Source organism: Podarcis tiliguerta (genome assembly GCF_965153285.1).
Source record: "Podarcis tiliguerta genome assembly, chromosome: 12".
In the NCBI taxonomy this organism is placed as follows: domain Eukaryota; kingdom Metazoa; phylum Chordata; class Lepidosauria; order Squamata; family Lacertidae; genus Podarcis; species Podarcis tiliguerta.
Window position 1 is genome coordinate 34,786,606 of NC_139545.1, and position 10,407 is coordinate 34,797,012.

At 43.3% G+C, this 10,407-nt stretch overlaps 1 protein-coding gene across 2 annotated transcripts in view; it reads right to left on the bottom strand.

Moving 5' to 3' along the window:
• The window catches only part of ZNF804B (zinc finger protein 804B), a 334,148-nt gene that overhangs the window by 295,770 nt on the left and 27,971 nt on the right, over positions 1 to 10,407 (bottom strand). The window lies entirely within an intron of this gene.

Here is a 10,407-nt window from a genome sequence, read left to right on the forward strand (position 1 = left end):
AAGGACATTGCCTTGTATTGAGTCAGATCATGGGTCCATCTAGCTCAGCACTGTCTACACTGACAGGCAGCAGCTCTCAGGGGTTTCAGGCAGGAATCATTCCAAGGCTTGCCTGGCAGTGTCAGGGGCTGAACTTGAGATCTTTGGCAGGTGTTCTGTCACTGAGCCACAACACACCATAAATATAAATGCTCAATACATGTCTTATAATCTCCTATAAATGGACCCCAGTGCAGCACCGGGTATCACTAGGGAATTCCTTCTGTGTGGGGTACAGCAACAGTCCATAGGGAACAGGACTGTTGCACTTCCATTTTGCTGCCTGAGCTAAAGAGCACCTCTATTCCATGTGCAGAAGCTGATCCAAGTGGCAGCTGAATCTTACTTCTGTAGCAGTGATGAGGGCAGCAGACTGGCTTAATGCGTGCAGGACAGGCCATGTGGTCCAGCCAGTTCTGCTCTCCTACATCTTGCTGTCATTTCCCAGAACTGGCTGCCTGAGGCAACTGCCTAATGGGAAGCCTGGCCCTGCCCACTCCCACCATGTGCCTCATGAGCGAAAACAGTCTCATTTTCCTAATATACAATTATCAAAAGAGATAAAACTGTTACAACTATAAATCAAGTAAAACCATTCCAAATGGAACAGAATTTCGGCTGAAGGCATTCAGGCTTTTTAATCTCACCACAAAAGTCTAACACTAACGTTTGATAAATAGAGTTGCTGCTCCTACTGGTAATGGCTCTTCTCTTTGAAAAGAAAAAGGAAATATACACTGAAATTTTATAAGTCAAGACAATCTCCAGAGGACATTTTTTTCTAAGGTGCAAGTTAACAGATGTTTTCTACCCTTTTGTGCTCTTGGACTTAACTTATTTAGGGAAGCGGAGTTGATTCAAAATACAGTCTTGGAGATACAGGAAGATCTGCAGCTGAAGGGCCTGCCTGAGTTTCCAGAACAGGTTGAGAATGCCAAGTTCTGTCTCTGAATGTGGTCACAATGACCCTGTACATTACAAGTTGAATTACGCAAGATCTCTAGCTGGAATAAATGTGGAAACAGCACCTGCTAATAAAATGCTTAATTAGCCGCTAAAACCTCATACATCTGTAGTTGTAATGCACTGGAAACCAGTTAAACCAGATAGCATAAGTCAAACTATGAATGCCAAGCAAGTTACCCTATGTTCAGGACAAACACAGGCTAACTTATTGAGGACTGTACCCAGTTGCTGGTTTCTCTGAACCTGGGACTGCTTACGCCCCTGAGGAAATCATGTAAATCCAACCGCTCACACAGCCTCCTGTTGCAAAACTGAAACTATTCCACGCTGGTCTCTCATATAGTCAGTTTCATTCTGAGGCCTTCTGGGTTTGACCTCTTTAAGAATTAGTATACAATAGCCCTTACCCCCAGACTGAGTAGCATGTCATTCTTGTCAGAAAATTTTGTACCCACTATGGTCTCCCATATGGTCTCAGTGGACCACTTTGATTGTCTTTCTAAAGAAGTTAAATCATCAGTGATGGGGTTACATTCAGGTGATGCTGGAGATGAGCCCATGATGATGATGTGAATAGGGTGGCACTTTTCAAAGGACACTATACTTGATGTTTGGAGTATATAGATTCTTCATGACGTATGAGTGCCTCAATGCAGCAAGTCAACATGATGGCATCCACAGGCCCTATAACTTCTGCAATTGTAGGTGAAACAGTTCATGGACCAATTCCATAACAGCTGATCCCGATGGAGAGTTTTACGCACTGAAGTCGTGTCCAGTTCCTGCAAAGTGGTGTCCAGTTTCAGACTCTCATTCGGGGACCCTTCTTCTTACAGCCATGACAGTATTTTTCACCTTGCATTCATTTTGTCAATGCTGTTCCTCCCCACCTACCCCATAAAACGTGCAGATGGCCAGTGTTGGATACTATGTGACCCTAAAGGCATGAGCCTCTGTACTTGCTGATGAGCAGATACTTGCTTGCCCTCGAGGACATGGCAAATTTCCCTTAAATAGTGGGAGGTGTTTTGGCTGCTAACACCAGTGGTACGGTAGCAAAAGTCCTATCTGGGCTGGAGAGAAGGCAGCACTAGACTGCTTCATTGTTATCTCCACAGATTAGAGAAAGCTGCCCAGGAGAACTGCTACCTTCACTAAATTCATTAAGGTGACACGGCTCATAGACATGGTCTACTATGCTTGCACTGGTTTGCTGATCACGCTTTTAAAAATGAAGCTCTGTAGGCTAACAGATGGTATCATGCAGAAGTAACCAGAAGAGCCAAAGACACTGTCAGATTTGGGGGAGGCAGAGACAGAGAAGATGGCAGCTCCTTGGCTGAACTCCATTGCCACTCTTCAAAAATGAATAAATCAAAGTGGTAGACAGCTAGAGCCTTGGCTATCGATGCAGGTGTTTGCTTTTTTGCCTGTCACCACCACTTTTTACTGCAGTAGCATCACCAAGGCATCTTCAGGATGATTTGGGGCTACATAGGACCCTGGACCTGTGCCCAGGAGTCCAACCCTAGCAGACTACTGCATTATTCAACATAGGTCTTGGTGTTTGGTAAAGTTGGTTCCATAAGGGAACAAACAATAGAAAATTTATTTGCTGGTTGATTTACACCTGTCAATTCTTTCCTTTCTGTTTAATGGTGTTTTATAAAGTAACAAGAGTCTCCAGATGCTGGCTGATTCACATAAAGTTCTTTAATACCATATTTCCTAACTAACGTCCAGGAAAGTGGAAGATGGAGCACAACAATCTGGTCTCAGAAAGTTGTTCTCACAGTTTCAGGGATTCAATGCATTGAAATTAATTCCTACCTCGTTGCTAAATATTTATGTAGTGAGGGAGTAGCATACGCTAGACTTCTCCTAATGAATGTCTACTTCTTACAACTCACTAAAGGGCTGTTGGAAGTTAAAAAACAACAACTGGTGAAATGAAGGCAACTTAGCTAGAACTGTCTCTCTGCTGGGTCTCTCCCTAAGTCTGGGTCTGCTTAGGGTACTGAGGAAATCATGCAAATCCCACCAATCATAACAGACTCCTACTCCAGATCCGAAAGTGTTCTGCCAGTTCTCTCAAGCATTGTGCCTCATGCCAAGACCCATTTGGGGCTTGGCTCTTAATGAGTCAGTACTTAGCTAAAACTACCTATTACAAATGGAATCCTGCCCAAATGAGGAAAACAGAAAGTGGAGTAAATATTAGCTTCTTAAACATGAATCTACAATGCGACAGGCCAGCAGACTGTTTTGCTATAACTGTTGTTTTGTCTTCAACTGGCAAGGAGTAAATAAAATCAGAAATCTGGCACTGCCAGTGATTCTTCTGAAATATTTCTGGTTGGGTTTTTTTTAATTACTTCTGAAGATTTATGCTTTTAAAAAATGTACTTCTTGACCGTCAAAAGATGTATGATTAGGTTACATTGCAAAAAGCAGTAAGTGCATTTACTAATGCTGCACAGGAAATTTCTCCTGCATCTTTTAAACCAGGCTTCCTCAACCTCGGCCCTCCAGATGTTTTTGGCCTACAACTCCCATGATCCCTAGCTAGCAGGGCCAGTGGTCAGGCGTGGTGGGAATTGTAGTCTCAAAACATCTGGAGGGCCGAGGTTGAGGAAGCCTGTTTTAAACCATTTTCTACCAATAAGAAAAGAAATTGAAATCAAAAATTATCAAAGAGGCAGTGAAATTCTTATGGGTTGGGTGGCAGGTTGTTGTTTTGTGTGTGTGCTTAGCTTACTTTTAAGGTGCCGGGAGATACCTGTGAGTGTCCTTCCTTTGGTCCTACAAATTATCTCACCAGTAGTCTACAGGTGATCTATGCTCTGCAGCCTTCCTGGGTGCCCCGGCCGCAATTAAGGCCTGGGGTAAGACGTTGTGCAGACACAGAATCACAGATTCATAGAACTGTAGAGTTGGAAGGTACTCCCAAGGGTCATCTAGTCCAACCCCTGGCAAGTCCCATGAGAACTTTTTTCAGATCAAGAAGCAGGGGCAGCTGAGGAGGCTGCAGAGTGCTGGAGAAACATTTGCTGAAAACTATAAGGAAGCTTGTAACAATGAGTACAGCCACTGAAATTCTTAAGAAATGTTCAAGTGCTCTGAGAAGCAGGCAGAAAAATGAGGAAATAGAAGATTCAAGACATTGGAAGGCAGTTTTTGGCACTGCTGTGGCATTTACTGCAATTTTAAATAATTCGTCGCAACTATAACAATTGAACAATAGATGGCAAGGTGATATCTTTGGAGCAGAACAATATTTACCTACCATATAAAGGGCCCTATCATGTTCATAAATGACTGCCACTCAGGGCATGCAACCATAGAGTTGGCCAGAGATACAGGCAATTCTGAGGAATAATCGTATACGGATTGAAAGATAAGAGTTTTCTCTTGACTCCCTAAATGGTCATTAATGGAAAACCTGGAGACAATTGAAGTAGTACAGTCACATAGCAGCTGAAAGAACTGAACAGCAGTGAAGGTGTATTCTTTTTTTCTGCCTCAGCCTAGTCCTAGCTCTTGTCTCAGAACTGACATGAATCCTCAATGGCTAGTTTGGCATCTCAAAAGGGAGACATAAAAAAGAGCAAAACAAGAAAAAAAATATGGAATTTTTGCTCCTAGGGACACTTTGATTCAAAAGGGGTCAGCTTCATTATATTTTCCTTTTCTAAGAGAAAGAACTGACTGTTCTTTAACTCTTAGCACATGCTGGCTCCCTGTCGTTCCCTGTGATTTGCATTATCGTTTAAAAAATGTGCTCTCTCAACTGACGTTAACCCTTTTTGGGATTTTATTTCTGACAAAAAAACCCAATGCAGTGTGAATGTGGCTTTTCAACCCTGGACTGTAAGCCCCCCTGAAAGCAAAAGGCAATCCGCTCAAAGGGCCTTGGGATTTTGGTAAGCAGCCAAAGCTTCATTCTTCTAAATTTGACTCGCAAATGTCTCTAGTAATGGAGGAGCAGTCAGGTCACGCAGGAGCAAATGTAGGCCCCAGGGAGGCCAATGATAGTGAGTACATTTTCAGGCTGCTGTATTATCACTTGCCCTGGCAAGGGTGCCACCACCCTCTGGCAAGCAACCTGTCTTCTCCCACCTTATACACAGATGGATAGAAATAATCCCAGCAGCCGAGCAGTGATGCTCATTCCATCCTCAACAAATCACACATTTGATTATTTCTAACATATCTTGCACTTATTTTAATTGCAATGCTTTTGGGTGGTATTGGGTAGAAATGGAACCTTAATGTGGGGGCGATTAATATACTGCTAAACTGTACCCCTGCAATAGGGATTCAAGAGAAATTAGCTGTAGTGTGCATTTAGAGGCAAGCTGAACAAATGCAGAATATTCCAAAACAATATGCAAATTGAAACAAAGCCATCCTTTGAAATTTGCGCTTGTCCAAATATTGCAACGCAGTTCGCCAGCCAAGTAAAATGTACAAAACGTATACCAGGGCAAAGTGTGTCAATATAGATGCATATATTGATAAGAATAACATACAAATATGCATTATATTAAGGGAAAGCATCCTGAATAAATGTGTCTGCAAAGCAAAATTGCATCCCAGAATGTGTTTCTTAGGAAACAGTTGCATTAAAATGCGATGAATTTTCACGAGGATTGTGTTTTGTTTTGTTTTTTGAGGGGAAATTGCAAATTGGTGTGGAAATATGGAGAAATGAATTTAAAGATTGGGATAATGAGAAACTGGGAGAACTGGAATTCACAGAGCCATTTGTCCTTATCCTGCAGCTTCTTTCAAGAATTGGTGGATTTGAAGCCACTTGACTCCAATTTCTATCCTATATCAGTGGTGATGTTGGGGGCATTAGACCACCACACATGCAAGATGCTTCCCAGAAAGATGCCCTCAGGCAATACTGATTTTTTTTCTTGCTTGTCTGATTAAAAATAGTTGAATATCACCTTTAGCCATGGGTATGTCATTATCTCTCTATTGCTTTCTTGTGTTGTAGTGGGTGGAGAGTAATATCCATTTCATTTATTCTTGTATTTTCTTGAGGTCCTTTTGTATCTAGTGTGCTACTTCAGTGGGGAATAAAAAGGAGACACTTAAAGAAAGCCTTTTTCTAAAACTGACTGGCAGCTTTTGTTTATCAAAAATGGGAAATGGTATCAAACTCCCCCCCCCCCCAATATCTCAACGTCAGCTATGCTGATGTTTTTGTAATATGCAAATATATGTAATTGTCATTAATTAATAAGTTGAAAGGGAGGTGATCAATCAACTGTACTAGGTAAACAGCAATCAGTGAACTAGAAAAATTAGAGCACAGTAACTGCTTGAGCAGATGATTGCTCATGTAGCCCTATTTAAAGAAAGAAAGAGAGGCGGTCCAAAGCTGGCAGAAACAGCAGTCAAATGTTTTTGAAATCCAGTTTTCTTTTCAGAAATATGCAGTTCCTTTCTTTTGCACTCAAATGCTCCAGAGGCTATTCCCCCTTATGCTTTATGGATGTTAAATGCCCATTTGACTACTTTGATTTGAAGAACTGGCACAATTACAGGTGCCACATAACACTTGTTCCACACTAGTAAGAATTTGCTCTTTTAGTGTAGCAGTACCTGCACTTTGGAACTCCCTGCCTCTTGACATCAGGAAGGTGCCTTTGCTATTCTCTTTTTGGCACCTGCTTAAAACAGCCTACCCAGACATGTAGAACCCTGACATGCCTTTTGATCTTTTTGTTCATGGTTGATTTTAATTATTTTTGAATTGTTAAAATACCTGTTTTAAACTTTCTTTTACTGGTAATTGTAATGTTTAAATGGTGGGGGGTTTTGTTTGTTTGTTTGTTTGTTTGTTGTAAATTACAGTGGTACCTCAGTTGTCGAACACAATCCATTCTGGAAGACCATTCCACTTCCGAAATGTTTGACAACCAAGGTGCAATGGGCAGTTGGCAAATTCCATTGAGAAAATGGAGAAACGCGCCTTGGAAGCCGTTCGACTTCCGAAGTGCATTTGAAAATGGAAGCATTCACTTCTGAGTTTTCGGCATTCAGGTTCCAAATCGTTCAGCTTCCGAGATGCTCGAAAACAGAATTTCCACTGTATTACAATCAAGCAGCAGATATATGTTATGTAAGAAATAAATGTTGTGTAAGAAATAGCTACGCTGACTGTGTATGGTTTCAGGACAGGGAATCTTTGCCATACCTACCTGGAGCTGCCAAGAGTGGAACCTGAGATCTTTTGAATGTCTTCATTGCTGCCACTGGTTGCAGCCTCTGGTCTCCATTCATTGAGTGGGAAAGTCTGGAGAGTGAATCAGCATTGAGCTGAACACTTGGAATCCTTCACATCAGCGTTGGCCATTGTGGTGTCCTTGAGTTGTTGTTAGACACCAACTCCCATCATCCCTGACCATTCGCCATGCTAGCTGCGACTGGGGCTGATGAGGATTGGACTCCAGCAACATTTGCAGGGTGTCATGTTGAGTAGCCCTGTTCCATGTAAGAAAAACCATACTGGATTTGGCCAAAAGCTTATCTGCTTTCACTGTGAACATAGCCATTGTGGCTAGTAGTCACTGATAGCCCTATCCTCTGTGAATTTGTCTAATGCTCTTTTTAATGCCATCCAATTAGTTTAGCTATGAAATGTTTGCTTTTCTCTGTCATTAATCTTCCAACATTCAGTTTCATTGGTTGCCTCTGTCCTGTTCTCACTAGGCTCCTAAGTAAAGGAACTTCTTAACAGCTACACTGATAGGCCAGCAACAACATCAAAAGTTTTATCCAGGGCTGGTCCAAGGCCAGGGTCCAAAAGAAGGGGCTAGGAAAGAGGGCAGCTCAGAGCAGTTCAAGGCCGTGTTCCAGTTCACCCATGGGCAAAGCACAGGCAAGATACAGATCCAGGGCAGCCTGTGGACAGGTTCTAAATAGGCAAGAGATCAGATAGCAGATAAAGTACAGTGCTGGCAGGAAAACATTGTCCCAGCTGCTCTTCCAGTCTAGCACTAATCTAAGGTAAAAGGTAAAGGACCGCTGGACGATTAAGTCCAATCAAAGACAACTATGGGTTGCGGCACTCATCTCGCTTTTCAGGCCAAGGAAGCCAGCGTTTGTTCACTGACAGCTTTCTGGGTCATGTGGCCAGCATGACTAACCCACTTCTGGTGCAAAGGGACACCGTGATGAGTGCCAGAGTGCACAGAAACACAGTTTACCTTCCCGACGCAGTGGCATCAGTTTATCTACTTGCACTGGCATGCTTTTGAACTGCTAGATTGGCAGAAGCTGGGACAGAGCAACGGGAGCTCACCCAGTCACAGGGATTCGAACCGCCATCCTTCTGATCGGCAAGCCCAAAAGCCTCAGTGGTTTAGACCACAGTGCCACCTGCATCCCCACAAGCACTAATCCAGAGCCCATGGAGCCACACCCTGACCTCAGCCGATTCTTTTCAGCTATCGTCATCCAGAGATCGCCTCAATAGGAAGATTTTGTTCACAGGGAGTCCTCTCTTGCGGTTGGGCACTTCTCCAGAAGAGGTGGGTTTCTGTCTGGTATTGAGGCACCATCTTTCCCTCAGGTTTGGGACTAGTTTGGCCTTAACATCAGAGGCCAAACTCACTCTCAGCATGGAATATCCCTCCTCACCCTCATCTCTGGCTCATTCCTCTCAGACTGAGCCTGTTCCAGGCCTTGGTTAATGGCAAGGCCTCCAGGTTGTAGCTGAGACATTACATTCCCATGGTTCCAGTGTTGTTTGAGAGAGAGGAAACTATTTTCCATCCACTTTCTCCACATCATGCATAATTTTACACATCTCTGTCAAGTTCCCTCTTATTCACCTAACTAAAAAGCCCAAAATGTTGTAACCCTTCATCATATGGAAGTTGCTCAACATACCTATCCCAATCATTTTGGCTTCCCTTTTCAAGCTCTACAGTTCTCTTCCTGAGCTGAGACAACCAGAAGAATGCATGGCATTCCAAGTGAGGTCACACCATAGATTTGTATAACAGCATTGTGGTATTGGCAGATTTATTTGCTGTCTCTTTGCTAATGATCCCTAGCATGGCTCAGGAATGATTCAGGACCATGGCTTTCATTTCTGTGGAGGACTGCAAGGGCATTAGCGGAATACACAAAGATTTCCCCATCAGACCTTCCCATTCAATGCATGAAGGTCGGGTATGGAGTTGTTTGGATGAGAATTATCTGGGGGCAATGCTAGGATAGAGGGAACTTCCTCAACAGGGCTAAAGGATGGAGGGAATGCCTCAACAGGGCTAAATGAGCAATTATCTGGCAGTGGTGGATAGGACACCTTCTCTGTCTAGAAGGGGAGGGGGAAACAGCATCAGAATGCAGCAGATGTGCTCAGAACATCTAGAAAATTGAACTGCTCTTCACCCATACCTGTGGCTGTTCTAACAGAGAGGCTATTTCAGATTTGCAAAGGGGTGAGTAGCTTGGGGTCAAGATTCTCAGCAATATTTCAAGATTGCTCTTGGCTGTATCAAAGATTCTACTGCAATAAGCAACCTATTTTAAGAGTAATTTATTTTTATGCCCCATAACAACTATATAACACTACAGACCATTTGTATTGTGTGTGTGTGTGTGTGTGTGTGTGTGTGTGTGTATTCATGCTTACCACATGAATACCTAGTACAAAAGTGCACTCACTTAGGGAAGACTCAGGTTCATCTACAAAGCTTATTGAAGGGAGCTGGAACAGTCACACACAAACACACACACACACACACACACACACACACACACACTCATGATCTTTCTGTAGCTAATTTGAAGGGTAATTGTGAAAATAACACGGCAAAGAGATGGAACTATACACCCCACCATGAGCAATTTGGAGGATGGGATTAGCTAAATAATAAATAGGTGACCCCCCCCCACTTCACCACCCACCCACTCCCAGGAAGTATTTTGAATTTAGCTTAGTTTAGTTTTGATGCTATGTATCCTTTTCTATTTACACTGTGCATCAAGCGCATGTAGGCAAAATACCCAGGAGGGATGGGACACCAAGAGATGGAGGCAAAACATGGTCACAAGTATTTTGATTCCAGAGTTTGGTGTGGCACCAGGCAAGGATCTAACCACTGCCTGCTGGCCGATTCCTCTCCCCAGCCTGTTTGCTGGACAATTGGGAAGGAGTTGCTAAGCTCTCGGCCAACCATAGTGCGAGGCGCTCCTGTGGGCCCTGCCAGCAACCTGAGTGTGTTGCAGCCTGCTATAGTCCCCCACAAACTTGAAGCGAAGCCTTAGCAGACCATTGATTGATGACCGGGTTGGGCCAACCTACAACCAACTCGGGAACAAAACAGCTCCCAGTCCTCCAACCCACTAGGTGGCATGATAAAGCCCACTACA